This window comes from Drosophila bipectinata, chromosome 4 (genome assembly GCF_030179905.1).
Source record: "Drosophila bipectinata strain 14024-0381.07 chromosome 4, DbipHiC1v2, whole genome shotgun sequence".
In the NCBI taxonomy this organism is placed as follows: Eukaryota; Metazoa; Arthropoda; class Insecta; order Diptera; family Drosophilidae; genus Drosophila; species Drosophila bipectinata.
The window spans coordinates 20,279,850-20,294,101 of NC_091740.1; the positions used below are offsets into that span (position 1 = coordinate 20,279,850).

General features: G+C 37.6%; 1 long non-coding RNA gene across 1 annotated transcript; it reads left to right on the forward strand.

Annotated features, from left to right (window-relative positions):
- Nucleotides 1-241: 241 nt before the first annotated feature.
- Nucleotides 242-14,122, forward strand: LOC122322061 (uncharacterized). Its single transcript, XR_011443475.1, has 6 exons — nucleotides 242-336; nucleotides 3,093-3,138; nucleotides 3,430-3,515; nucleotides 4,839-4,928; nucleotides 5,095-5,157; nucleotides 13,654-14,122. It is a non-coding gene; the product is annotated as an uncharacterized lncRNA (long non-coding RNA).
- The last annotated feature ends 130 nt before the right edge of the window (nucleotides 14,123-14,252 follow it).

The window sequence follows — 14,252 nt, forward strand, 5'->3', positions numbered from 1 at the left end:
ACTTGTAGAGTTAGAAAGTTAAAATGCTACGATTTGGTATTTTTGAATATAGGTTATAGGTATTAATAGGATAATAAAATAACATCGAATGAATGATGAAATATTTACCCAGCTCGCTTTGATATTAAGTGAAGAAAATGTTCAAACCAACGCAAACTATTTTTCTGAGTGAAGCCAAGATTATGTGTTAAATTTGCTCCATTTTGGTGTCACCTATTTTAAAGTGTATTTTATTTTATTTTTTAGTGCAACGACCCCGATCTCTCCGTTTTGGCACCTAGAATGACAACCTTTCGTACATGCAGTTATAGATTTAAATTCGGGCTTATTATTCAGGTTTGTATATGTTCGGAATATATTATTAAAAACCAATCATAACAAAATAAAAGGTATCTAATTTTATAAATGAAAATTAAAGAAGGCAATAGGTTATTTTATAGCCTTGCAGAGGGTATTACAATTTTGGTCAAAAGTGTGCAACGCTGTGAAGGAGACAGGAGGTGATCCTGATCAAGAATATATATACCTTATAGGGTCGGAGTTGATATGAGCATGTCCGTCTGTCTGTCTGATTATACGTGAACTAGTCTCTCAGTTTTAAAGCTATTGTCTTGAAACATTGCACGCACCCTTATTTTCTTTGCACGCAGTATATACGTCGGAACGGCCGGGATTGGTCGACTATATCCTATAGCTGCCATATAACTGATTGATCGGAAATGGTATAACTTTAGTGATTTTAGAGTTAAAGAGTTTAAATTTTACACAAGAGCTATTTTTGGCACAATAATACGACATGCCAAATTTCATAACGATCGGTCGACTATATCTTATTTCTGCCATAAAATTGATTGATCGGAAATGGTATAACCTCGGGGTTTTTAGAGTTAGAGAGTTAGAATTTTACATGAGCGCTAAAAAATAATACAAAATATGGCAAAATAATACGACATGCCAAGTTTTGTAAGGATCGGCCGACAATATCCTATAGCTGCCATATAACTGAACGATCGGAAATGACCCAACTTTCGTGTTTTTGAAGATAGAAAGCTGAAACTTAGTACAGATTCTATTTTTGATCAGTTGATCGGACCTACCAAATTTCATAACGATCGACCGACTATATCTTATAGCTGCCATATAACTGAACGATCGAAAATGGTTTTTGGTAGAAATACCAACTTTGGTATGTTTGAAGATAGGAGTTTGGGACTTCTTTTAGATTTTGTATTGTAATAAATTGGTTTATACCTGGTCGAAATAAATATTGGGACACTTTATTTTTTTTAAATAAAATCGTAAATGATTTTTAATTTTTTTTGTTTTTATTTTATTTGTAAATATAGAGAAGAAATGCATTGAAAACAGATAAAACTTTTTTATTTTACTGATCCTTTCCACGAAAATTGATATTCTTATGTTAGCTCCCTTAGAAATAATTATTGGGACACTGTAAAGAAAATAATTTTTAAAAAATTTATAATTGTAGAAAAAAAATGTATTTTCTTACCTAATAGTGGGTATTGCCTCCGTGCTTTGAAATTACTTCAGCCAAGCGTTTAGACATTAAATTAGCCAAATCCTGCAATGTTTTTCTTCGATTTTGGCCTATTCTTCAACAAAACCCTTCTTGAGCTGTGCCAAATTTTCAAACTGTCGTCCATTGCTGTATACTGTATTTGAGAGTATACCCCACACATTCTAAATCGGGTTTAGGTCGGGACTACAAGCTGGCCACCCCAAATGTTCAATTTTTTAATCCTCAAAAAACTGCTTTGACACTTCGGATACGTGGATGGCGGCGTGATCCTGTTGAAAAATTAACTTTTTCTCAAAATAAGTTTCGCCAAACGGTATCAAAACGTCGTCCATTAGTCTTATGACCATCTGAGAATTCATTCGTGTTAATCAAAAACATATAGAGGATCTTCCGGCGTATCCAAATGCGGCCCATACCATCAGTGACCCACCTCCAATATTGCGAGTATAGCAGGACTTGCGTTCACGGCGGATATCTCTCTAGGACATCATTTTTCCTTTCAACTTGAATGGTCCTGATGGAAAAATGATGTCCTAGAGAGATATCCGCCGTGAACGCAAGTCCTGCTATACTCGCAATATTGGAGGTGGGTCACTGATGGTATGGGCCGCATTTGGATACGCCGGAAGATCCTCTATATGTTTTTGATTAACACGAATGAATTCTCAGATGGTCATAAGACTAATGGACGACGTTTTGATACCGTTTGGCGAAACTTATTTTGAGAAAAAGTTAATTTTTCAACAGGATCACGCCGCCATCCACGTATCCGAAGTGTCAAAGCAGTTTTTTGAGGATTAAAAAATTGAACATTTGGGGTGGCCAGCTTGTAGTCCCGACCTAAACCCGATTTAGAATGTGTGGGGTATACTCTCAAATACAGTATACAGCAATGGACGACAGTTTGAAAATTTGGCACAGCTCAAGAAGGGTTTTGTTGAAGAATAGGCCAAAATCGAAGAAAAACATTGCAGGATTTGGCTAATTTAATGTCTAAACGCTTGGCTGAAGTAATTTCAAAGCACGGAGGCAATACCCACTATTAGGTAAGAAAATACATTTTTTTTCTACAATTATAAATTTTTTAAAAATTATTTTCTTTACAGTGTCCCAATAATTATTTCTAAGGGAGCTAACATAACAATATCAATTTTCGTGGAAAGGATCAGTAAAATAAAAAAGTTTTATCTGTTTTCAATACATTTCTTCTCTATATTTACAAATAAAATAAAAACAAAAAAAATTAAAAATCATTTACGATTTTATTTAAAAAAAATAAAGTGTCCCAATGTTTATTTCGACCAGGTATATTCATATTCGCATAAGGAGCGGCCAACTATATCCGATGATTGCGATATATATCCGGTTTTAACTGCAAGGGTATATACACATCGGCTCCGCCCGCAGTTATATGTGGGTTTGGGAGATGTTTTCTATTAATAGGTAGGTATACTATTATTTCTTAATTAGGGAGAAATTACAAAAAGTTTTTTAAAAGGTAGGGCTTCTATTAGAAATTCCAAAAGAAAATAATAAAATTTTCACATTTCAGATTTTAATTCTAATGGATTCAAGGTACCAGAAACGTACCATTTAAGGTAAACTAAACTTAAACTAAAATAGTTTTAAGAAAATTTATTGAAGATGCCATTTATTTATATTTTTTAATACAAAAAACATTCTAAGTTGTATGCATTAAAAAAAAAATTAAGTCTCAACTACACGTCGTTTTAATTAGTTTAAGTTAAAAGAATATTATCTGTGATGAATTTATTTTTCGTCTCTGTTCTTTCTTGATGAACACCAAATAGCTGAGTGTAGCTACAACACAATTTTACCAGAATAATAAATTTTTTTTTACAAAACAATTTCATTTTTTTTTTTTTTAGATTTATTGTCCTATCTTCGTTTTTTATGGAATTAAATTTACAAATATACAAGATTATGTGAAGATATAGGAATATCTATCTATCGGGTAAATATTTTATTTGTTTTACCTTATGTATTTAAACATATGTACATACATTGTACCTTTTTTACAAGTCACGCAGCCTTTGTAACAACGCAAACTAGTCTCAATCGAACATTTTTTTTTTCCGCCTCAAAAATTCTTTAGAGTCTTAAAAATAACGTCAAAAGAACCGATAAAAGAGAGTCCGGCAAAAGTGTCAGTGTCGAAATTTTCCATTCTGCGGCGATGCCTCACAAGTATATCCCACAGTACTTAAAACTCTAAACGCGTATTTCTCGAATCACTTTTTTGAGACTGGCCTGAAACATAACTCGAATAGATCTTAACCGATCGATTTTTAATTTTGACAGTATATTAAAAATACCTTTATCTAGCGACAAACGTAGGATTTTTTTTTAAATATTTTTTTATATTGCTTACTTTTTTTTTATTTACAATTTTGTGATGTTTTTTCGTGAAAATGTTACTGTACTTTATTGGCCCAGGCGAAAACAGACTTCTAATTCGGGACATAGTATTTAGGGATACTATAAATATACTATTCTTTGAAAATTAGATTAGGTAGTTCTCTGTAAAACCTCTTTTGAAACTTATTTGGTCAAAAGTATGCAACGCAGTGAAGAAAATGTTCAAACCAACGCAAACTATTTTTCTGAGTGAAGCCAAGATTATATGTTAAATATGTTAAAAATAAAAGGTATCTAATTTTATAAATCAAAATTAAAAAAGGCAATAGGTTATTTTATAGCCTTGCAGAGGGTATTACAATTTTGGTCAAAAGTGTGCAACGCAGTGAAGGAGACATCTCCGACCCTATAAAGTATATATATTCTTGATCAGGATCACCTCCTGAGTTGATATGAGCATGTCCGTCTGTCTGTCCGTCTGTCTGTTTCTACGCGAACTAGTCTCTCAGTTTTAAAGCTATTGTCTTGAAACCTTGCACGCACCCTTATTTTCTTTGCACAAAATATAACGACATGCGACATTTTATAAAGATCGGCCGACTATATCCTATAGGTCAGTTAATCCAACCTACCAAATTTCATAACGATCGGTCGACTATATCTTATAGCTGCCATATAACTGAACGATCGGAAATGGTACTTGGTAGAAATATCAACTTTCGTATTTTTGAAGATAGAAGCTTGGAACTTTTTTTTTTAGAATTTTGATTGTAATTAATTGGTTTTATTATGATGTAATCATAAGGCTCGGCCAACTATATCCGGTGTTTGCGATATATATCCGGTTTTAACTGCAAGGTTGTATCAACTTAAGCTCCGCCCGAAGTTAGCTTTGCTTTCTTGTTTTTTATTTTTTTAGTGCAACACTCACGATTTCACCGTTTTGGCACCTAGAATGACCACATTTCGTACATGCAGTTAATAATTCAAAATCAGACTTATTATGCAGGTTTGTATATGTTCGGAATATATTATTAAATACCAATCATGATGGTAAATTATTTGCTACTCTTAACGATTGATGAATCCTTACACCACGGAAACTGAATCAGAAAATTTTACGCATGATGGTTTAAATAAAATTGTATTACAAATGTATGTTTTTCATTAAACAGCTTTCGGAATATGAATGCTCTCTGACTGCGACAAATGCTTGAGGATATAGCAGTAAAGAACAGGTATTTAATTTTAAAAATCAAAGTCATGCACTCACTCAAATCAAACTCAATCAAACAAGCACTTTATTTTTACATTTCTAGACAGTTCACGAATCTCATTTAGAATTGTAAAATATTTTTTAATGGTATAGGTATTAATAGGACAATTTAATAAAATAATTTTTGTTGTATATCTCATTTCATAAACAAAGAAATAACTTCAGTATCGATCAATTCAAAAACAAGAAAGAAAAGCTAATTCGGTTGAAGTTGATATACCCTTGCAGTTGAAACCGGATATATATCGCAAACACCGGATATAGTTGGCCGATCCTTATGAGAACATCATAATAAAACCAATTAATTACAATAAAATATCTAAGAAAAAGTCCCAAGCTTCTATCTTCAAAAATACCAAAGTTGGTATGTCTACCAAATACCATTTCCGATCGTTCAGTTATAAGGCAGCTATAAGGTATAGTCGACCGATCGTTATGAAATTTCGTATGTCGTATTATTTTGCCAAAAATAGCTCTCGTGTAAAATTTAAACTCTCTAACTCTAAATTGTGAAATTGTAGTATAAAATATTATAATATAATATAAACAAGAAAGGAAAGCTAACTTCGGGCGGAGCCGAAGTTTATATACCCTTGCAGTTAAAACCGGATATATATCGCAAACATCGGATATAGTTGGCCGATCCTTATGGGAATAGGAATATATAATCCAATTTATTACAATACAAAATCTAAAAAAAGTCCCAAACTTCTATCTTCAAAAATACGAAAGTTGATATTTCTACCGAATACCATTTCCGATCGTTCAGTTATATGGCAGCTATGGGATATAGTCGGCCGATCCTAATGAAATTTGGTAGGTTGGATCAACTGACCAAGAATTAAATCTGTACTAAGTTCCAGCTTTCTATCTTCAAAAACACGAAAGTTGGGTCATTTCCGATCGTTCAGTTATATGGCAGCTATAGGATATAGTCGGCCGATCCTTATGAAATTTGGCATGACGTAATGTTTTGCCAAATATAGCTCACATGTCAAATTTGAACTCTCTAACTCTAAAAACACCAAAGTTATACCATTTCCGATCAATCAGTTATATGGCAGCTATAGGATATAGTCGGCCGATCCGGGCCGTTCCGACTTATATACTGCGTGCAAAGGAAAGAAGGGTGTGTGCAAAGTTTTAAGACGATAGCTTTAAAACTGAGAGACTAGTTCGCGTAGAAACAGACAGACGGACAGACAGACGGACAGACGGACAGACGGACAGACGGACAGACGGACAGACGGACATGCTCATATCAACTCAGGAGGTGATCCTGATCAAGAATATATATACTTTATAGGGTCGGAGATGTCTCCTTCACTGCGTTGCACACTTTTGACCAAAATTATAATACCCTCTGCAAGGGTATAAAAAGAAGCCAAGAAAGTAGATTTGTTAGTTAGTAATTTATAGTTTCTATTAATAGGTAGTTATTGATTTTCAGTAGCTGAAATGAAAAAATCTGTAATTGTTGAATATTATTTCACAGATAAAGTTGTTTGTTGTATATTTAATGTCCTTAAATTTTAAAAGTTTAATAACTGCTTTAAGCGTATAACTATAACTATATAGTGTAAGTAACTTCCAAATCCAATACCAACAGACCCGATATGGGCACATGTTAAGAACAAAACCCACAAAAGAAAGTCTTGAATCGAAAATAAAATGACATCGAATGTATTATGAAATATTTACCCAGCTCGCTTTGATATTAGGAAAAAAAAATTGTCAAAACAACGCAAACTATTTTTCTGAGTGAAGCCAAACTAATATATAAAACTAGCTGACTCGGCAAACGATGTTTTGCCACCAGATGTCTTTATAATTTATGTACAAAATTCACTTAGTTCTAGAATTATGTATTATAAAGTCATCTGAAGCGCTGTGAACCATGAGGGAATATAAAAATAACAAAAGGAAAACATTATTTTTAAGTTATTATTTGATCGTAACTCAGCAAGTCAATCTCTTAGTAATAGCGTGAACAATATTTTTTGTTAGTCCATCTTTAGCTAACACAAACTGGATGGTTTACCTCTCGAGAGCATGCCACGTATAATTGTCCGTATGAAAAACATGGTGTTCTTAAATCTAAGCCACAAATAGACATCGTTTGACCTTGGGATTCGTTGATAGTCATTGCAAATGCCAATATAATCGGAAACTGAATACGATTGAATTGAATTGGTGCATCTGTAAGTATAGTTCAGAGTTGAAAAGAGTTCAGAGTTCAGAGTAAAGTTCAGTGGTGAAAATATACTAATACCACGGATAGGAATCTATAAGAATATATTCTTATCCGGATTACCAATTTTCCATTTAAAATGCTGGCTTCGATCACGTTTTTCATTAATTTTTTAATGACTAATCGCGTACCGTAGCAGAGTCGGGGCGGGTACCCGACGTAGGATAATTGGAGATCCAACCTTTAATTGTACATTATTCGTTGGCATGCCTTGCGAATCCAGTGAGTTCAAAAACTCTGCAGGAAAATTTACGGCTTCGTTTCAAAAATTCATTGTGTTCGTTCAATAGAGCATATAGCTCACTGCACTGACGCTACGTCTGGCATAAAATGAATCAAGCTTATTATAATCACAAGGTGCATTCACGCGATTGGCAAGTGCGCTTCCGGAATCTTCGCCGCCCATAAAGTAGATTTGTAAGAAATTATGTGGTTCGTTTGGCATTGGCAGCAGTGAGCCCATATTATGATAAACTTGGCCATTTGCATTAGTATTTCGAACTATTTCTGTTGTTCCGAACGATGTCATTTGAAAGCATGAATTAAATGTTCGAATTGACTTAAGGAACACATTAGAATCTGGATCCGTGCCGATAAGTAAGCCGTTCAATGGTTCAGGTGGTGTTTCAATTTCTTGTAGTTGCACTTTTCCTGACGCGCAACACATCCCAGCTGGCTCATTTTTGAATTTCAGAGCATGACCTTGTCCGTAGAACCAATTACCACTTTTGAGTGAGCATAATACTCAATATCAAGCTGATACTGGAATGCTAGACGCAGGAATTTTTTTTTTTTTTTTTTTTTTATTTTAACGTTGCTTTTATTTCTTGAATCTTCTCTTTGCGAGACTAACAAGAGGTGTATCAAATCTTATATTTTTAACTTAACTAACAGTCATATTGACTGATACGGAGTTAGACGGCCCTAAAAATCGATTGCTGGGTTGGGAGGTCGTTGCGTCTAAGGCGGGATACGCTAGAAACCCGAGTCAATCCCCGAGCGAGAAAATTTGGGTGCGAAGACAGTTTTTCTTTGTATGACTCTTTTTGCTTCTGGATTTCGTCTTTCACTGCGAGGATGCCCAGATCCCGGTGGATGTTTTCGTTGCGAACATACCAAGGTGCCCCTGTGATAGTTCTCAGGATTTTTGATTGTGCGCGCTGTATGATGTCTATGTTGCTGCTGCTCGCGTTCCCCCACAGCTGGGAGCCATACGTCCAGATTGGCTTTAGGACTGAATTGTACAGTAGTAACTTGTAGTCTAGGCACAGTGGCGATCGTGAGTTTATGATCCAGTGGAGGCTGCTGGCTTTCAGTTTTAGATGCATCTTTTTGCATTCGATGTGCTTACGCCAGGTAAGTCGTCTATCAAGGTGAACGCCAAGGTACGTTACGTCGTTAGCTTGAGGGATCTGCATACCGTTTAGTAAAAGCGGAGGGCATGTTTGTCTATTAAGAGTAAACGTTATATGTTTACACTTTTGTTCGTTTATTTTAATGCGCCAGTCGGACAGCCACCTTTCCACTATTGTGAGATGATTAGCCAGTTGGGTTGTTGCCTGCGTTGGGCATCTGGAGCGACTAAGGATAGCGGTATCATCGGCGAACGTTGACGTTGTTAGTTGTGCGCTCGTAGGAATATCCGCAGTATACAAAACATATAGACACGGCCCGAGTGCGCTTCCCTGTGGAACTCCAGCTTCGATGGTGTAGTCGCCCGAAGTAGCTGCGTTGCATCTCACTGAGAATACCCTATTGAAGAGGTATGATTCCAGTAGCTTGTGGGTGTATGTTGGCAAATACGTTTTAATTTTGTGCATGAGTCCGATGAGCCAAACTCGGTCGAAAGCTTGAGATACGTCGAGGAAAATAGCGCTGCAGTATTCTCGTTGTTCGAAGGCTGAGCGTATTTCGGATGTTAATCTGTTCACTTGTTCGATGGTTCCATGGTTTCTTCGAAAGCCAAATTGGTGTGCCGGGATGATATTGCAAGCTTCCAGATGTGGTATTATGCGAGTTAACAAGCATTTTTCAAACAGTTTAGACAAACAAGATAGAAGGCTTATTGGTCTGTATGATGACGGAATTGTGTGGTCTTTTCCAGGCTTCGGAATCATTATAATAATGGATTTCTTCCACTTTTTTGGGAAATAGCCAAGATTAATGATTCCATTAAATAGTTTGCAGACGACCTCTATAGCGCATTTTGGAAGTTCGATCAGCATCTTTGGGGTCAATAGGTCACCACCGGGAGCCTTTTTTGGTTTTAGCCCTCTTATGACTTTTTCGATTTCGTTCGGCCGGAATGGAGATGCGGCTGGCTGAGGGGAGGACTCTGGCTGAATTACTGGCAGGAGGAATGAATTTGAGGCTGGGTTTGGCTGGAAGACACTTTGGAGATGTGTGGCGAATGTTTCAGCTCGGTCTTCGTTGCTGCGAGCCCAGCATCCCGAAGAGTTTCTTATCGGGGTGGTCGTTTCAATTGGGGCACTAAGATTTGGGTGGGCCCTCCACAGGGGGTACTTTGTGCTTGTTGGCGAGAGATTCTGGATGTACCTCAGCTGTGCATTTTCTTCCTGTTGGTGAAGAGCCTGGTCGAGTGATCGGGTTGCTTCCTTAAGGCGTTGTTTTGAAGCTGGTGATCTGCTGTTTTGCCAATCACGACGCGTGCGCCTCTTTTCTCGCACGAGCTGTTCGATTTGCTGATTAGATTTGAAGTGTTTGTTTCGGTCTACTTCTTTCCTATGAGGAGTAGAGATTTTAGCTGCCGCAACGAGTACTTCTTCCAGGGCGCTCGTAGTGTAGTCGATGTCCGATTCCATGTTAAAATCCGGGGCGAGTTCTATGTGGGCACTCACGTACTTTTTGTATTTTAGCCAGTTTGTTTTTGTCGTCGTCAGACTGAAGGGGTGTTCGGTTATTTCTGGGCTTTGAAGAAGCGTTAGAAGCACAGGCGAGTGGTCTGATGATAAGTCCGAGACTGCTTTGGCACTTATTAGATTGCGAGGTATGTTTTTTGTCACTGCAAAATCAATAAGGTCTGGGAGCTTTCGTGAGTCTGTTGGCCAGTATGTGGGACTTCCAGGGGAAACGTAGTCCAGTTTATTTTTCACATTTATAATTGCATTGTACAATTGTCTTCCTTTGGGAGTCACTAGACGTGATCCCCAGTGCGTATGTTTGGCGTTATAGTCTCCTGCGGCTATAAATCGATCCCCAAGTGAATTGTAGAAGTCCATAAATTGTCCTTCCGAGATTGAGAAGCGAGGAGGGCAGTAAACGGCAGCAATTGAAAGGATTCCGTTGCTTGACTGAATTTGTATCGATGTGGCCTGCAAGAAGTTTGTTGCAAACCTTTTGTGAAAATGGTGTTTAATTCGTTCTCTGATTAGAACTCCAGTTCCGCCGTGGGCTTTCCCATCTGGATGATCTGTGCGGTAGATTGTGTAGCCTCTTATATGAAAGTTGTATTTGCTTGTAAGATGCGTTTCCACCAGTAGCATAACGTCAATATGGTTTTCGGTCAAGAATTGTGACAATTCTAGTTTATGCCGTGAGACACCATTGGCGTTCCACATTGATATTCGTAGCGCCTGCATAGATTATTTGGACTGTTGTGCTACGAGCAGCTGTATCACCATGTTCTGGTTTTGAACAAGCGTTTGCATGGTCGTTTTCATGAATGACATAAGCTCCATCATACTTTGTTGGAGGGTAAGCATCATAGTTTCCGTTTTGCTGTGTGGCTGTTCTGGGGCCTGTTGAGCGCTTTGAGAGTTAGGCTGAATTGGAATTTCCCTTCCAGATCGTAGAGCATCGGCATAGGAGAAGCCGTTGGTGGTGTTTAGTGGACCGAATGAGGATCTCGCAGCTTTGGCGAAGAAGACGTCTGGCGTGGTTTTTGACGAAACGTACGCATTCTGTGGATTTTGGTTGCGCGTTGCGGTCGCTTGACGCATGCGACTCTTTAACTCCTTATACACAATACATCCTCTATAGTTTGCCGTATGGCTGCCTCCGCAGTTTCCACATTTCTTCACGGTACTGTCCTTGTTTGTAGTGCAGCAAGCGGACTTGTGGGCGTCCCCGCAGACTACACAGACAGCCCGAAGTGTGCAGTAAGACCTTGTGTGTCCATACTCTTGACAATTAGTGCATTGCACTGGACCGTTACGTTTATGTGGCTCTTCAACAGTGATTTTCCGATGCAAAAGATATTGCAGGTTGTAGATTGGGTGGACTTCGTTCTTCTTCAGCGACCTGCTTTCAGGCTCGAGCTCGACCTTGAAGAGGGGTTGTGGCTTTTTATCTTTATTTAGAATGTTAATAACATTCTTGGCGGCGAAGCCCTTTTCTTTAAGGGCGGTTTTTATTTCCTCGACGGTAACATCAGGTTCTATTCCCTTTACTACCACTTGTAGGCCCTTACTGCTTTTCAGCTGGTACGTGTAATAGTTTTTCTGTACAGTGTCCAGATATTTTGACACTATTCGGAAGTGCTCTTCAGTCTTGGTTTGCACCTTTGTTTCATGGATGTTTCCTTTGATAAGCGGAACAACATGAAAGTTTTCACCGTTCCCGATCAACGACGCAATTTTGTTGACCAGGGCACTCGAGCTTTTTTCCCTAATATAGATTGGAGGGGGCTTGGGTTTTTTTGCGGTGTCTTGGGCTGGTTGGTTTTCCTCAGCCTCCGCCAGTAGGGCAAATCTGTTAGTAGTGGATCTGTCTGGTTCATTATCGTTATTCAGGACACGGTTAATTTTTGTTTTGTTGCCTGTCGGATTACTCTGCGGGCTAAGCTTGCGCTTAATTTGGATGTAGCGATCCATTCCAGTCTGTGTGGCCGTTGCCGCTTTGGCACTTTCCGAGGTTGTTGTTTTTGTACTCGCTGTAGTCGTTGACGTCGTGGTACTTTGAGTTGCAGGGGTTTTCGCTGTTGTTGCAGAAGTTGTAGCGCTGCTTGTTGTTGGTGCGAAATTTGTTTCCGATATTGGAGGGGGGGTTTTACACTGCGAACTCCATGACGCGGGAGTCGGAGTGAGCAGAGCGGGTGAGCAAGACCGTGCCCTTTGGGTTTCAGCGGTCAGTAAAGCCGGGTTGCTTTTAAGCGCCGATTTTTCCACTTCGGTATCGCGGGTTGAAAAGTAAGAGTAGAAGCCGTTTCTTTGGTTCACTGAACTTCTACGCTCGTTCTTTTGGTCGTTGCTCAATGAGCTCATTGCGTGGTACGTATTTTTTTTTTTTCAACAATGCACTAGTTTCGGTTTAGCACATTACAACTGTTATAAAAAAAAAAAAAAGCTTGTCTGTCGCTTTTAATAAATTGTATTTCAGTGTCTTTTCGCTTATATTGGCGAAAATATAAGCGAAGTGAAGTTTTCCCGGAGCTCGGACAAGGCACGTCCGCTCAGTTCGGTAGTTCGATTACTTATCAAGCTGATACTGGAATGCTAGACGCAGGAATGAATGAGAAATAAATGCTCGGTGTACCTGTTGTCGTTGTTGGTCATTTGTTCTGCGTCTATTGACTGTGAAACTGCGTGATTGTTGTTATTGCGCTATTCTAAAATGCACATATGTATTTTGTTGCTGAATTTGTTTTTCGGTTCTTTTGGATGTTCTACTTCGCATGTTTCGAGATCTAATTGTGTCACGGCTTAAATCACCCCCTTTGCGTTTTATTGGCATTGCACACTGTACAAAACACTCAATGTATTTACCTTATGATGAAGGATTTTTGCCTCAGTTTAAATTGAGTTAAAATGCTATGGTAGCGTAATTTTGTCAGTGTGATGAGGTAGTAACTCACTTTATATGCGATTTTTGGTATGTCGAACAGGACACCTATTGGTGTCACCTATTTTAAAGCGTATTTTTTTTTTATTGTAGTGCAATGACCACGAGCTCACCGATTTGGCATTTAGAATGACCACCTTTCGTACATGCAATTATAGATTAAAAATTGAGCTTGTTATTTGGGTTTGTATATGGTCAGAATATATTTTATTTAATACGTATTAATAGGAAAATAAAATAGCATCGAACGAATGATGAAATATTTACCCAGCTCGCTTTGATATTAAGTGAAGAAAATGTTCAAACCAACGCAAACTATTTTTCTGAGTGAAGCCAAACTTATATTTTAAATTTGCTCTATTTTGTTGCCACCTATTTAAAATGTATTTTTTTTTTCATTTTTTTTAGTGCAACACTCACGATTTCACCGTTTTGGCACCTAGAATGACCACATTTCGTACATGCAGTTAATAATTCAAAATCAGACTTATTATGCAGGTTTGTATATGTTCGGAATATATTATTAAATACCAATCATGATGTTAAATTATTTGCTACTCTTGAAACGATTGATGAATCCTTACACCATGGAAACTGAATCAGAAAATTTTACGCATGATGGTTTAAATAAAATTGTATTACAAATGTATGTTTTTCATTAAACAGCTTTCGGAATATGAATGCTCTCTGACTGCGACAAATGCTTGAGGATATAGCTGTAAAGAACAGGTATTTAATTTTAAAATCTGAATACGATTGAATTGAATTGGTGCATCTGTAAGTATAGTTCACAGTTGAAAAGTGTTCAGAGTTCAGAGTAAAGTTCAGTGGTGAAAATATACTAATACCACGGATAGGAATCTATAAGAATATATTCTTATCCGGATTACCAATTTTCCATTTAAAATGCTGGCTTCGCTCACGTTTTTCATTAATTTTTTAATGACTAATCGCGTACCGTAGCAGAGTCGGGGCGGGTACCCGACGTAGGATAATTGGAGATCCAA